The following is a 1,247-nucleotide window of genomic DNA, read 5'->3' as shown; positions in this document are numbered from 1 at the left end:
CGAGGATGAAAGGAGAACAGAAGAAAAAGAGAGAGGAAGGGCCAGCGAGAAGAAAAAGGAAAAACTAATAACAAATAAAAAGGAAAGAATATAAGAAAGATAAGAGAGGAGATCACACATGATAAACCTCGAACAAGAAACGAAAAAGCCAATAAGGAAGAAGAAAGGAAGGATAAAGAAACGAGAATAAAGGAGGAAATGAGAAGAAAGAGAGGCAAGAAGGACCGGCGAGATAAAGCTCAACAGAAAAGAAAAAAAATGAAAGAATAAAAGAAAGAGAAGAAAAAGCTAAGGGAAAAAAAGATGATAAAGGAGAAGAAATGGAGACTCACAAAAAAAAAAATTAATAGCAAAGAAAAAAAGACGAAAGAATAAAAGAAAGAGCAAAGAAAAAAATAAATAAATAAAAGATGATAAAGCTCACACAAAAAGAAAAAAAGGAAAAAACAAAGAAAAAACAAAGAATTAAAGAAATAACAAGCAAAAAATAAATAAAAGATGATAAAGGAGAAGAAGAGAAGAAAGGACCATCGAGATCAGACATGAGAAAGATCACAAAAAAAGAAAAAAAAATACAAATAAAAAAAAAACGAAAGAAAAATAAAAGAAAGAGCAAATAAAAAAAAAATAATAAAAAAGGATAAAATAAAAGATGATAAAGGAGATGAGAAGAAAGAGAGAGAAAGGACCAGCGAGATCAGACATGACAAAGCTCACAAAAAACTAAGAACAAATAAAAAAAAAAAAAACAAGAATAAAAGAAAGAGCAAATAAAAAAGATAATAAAAAATTATAAAATAAAAGATGATGAAGGAGAAGAAGAGAAGAAATAGCGACAGGAAAGACCAGCGAGATCAGACATGATAAAGCTCACGGTAATCTAATCTACCGAAATGACTCCCTCGCGGCCTGCCCCTCGATATTAGTGAAGGCCGGGGTTCGCGTCCGTGGGAGGGAGCTGGCTAGAGGGTCGCCTCAGAGAGCATAACAAGTGACCTGTAACCGGCCTAAGGGATGCAAAGGACTAGGCCTACGGAGCACGTTGGTGATCCTGTATTGAGATCAGGATATGTGACTCCATTTGCGGTGTGTTTCGGGGATCTGTAGGCTATCGGAAATGACATTGTAAGATCAGAATTCATGGTCCTTGATGGGGTGGGTTTATGTTCGCTGGTTAACACGGGTCAGTGTGGAAAGGAAGAGGGATGGAGGCTGAGTGTGTTTGCTTGTTGGTTAGATTTCTTTTG

The sequence above is a fragment of the Penaeus monodon genome, chromosome 23 (genome assembly GCF_015228065.2).
Source record: "Penaeus monodon isolate SGIC_2016 chromosome 23, NSTDA_Pmon_1, whole genome shotgun sequence".
NCBI lineage: Eukaryota > Metazoa > Arthropoda > Malacostraca > Decapoda > Penaeidae > Penaeus > Penaeus monodon.
Note: the sequence above shows the minus strand (reverse complement) of the source record.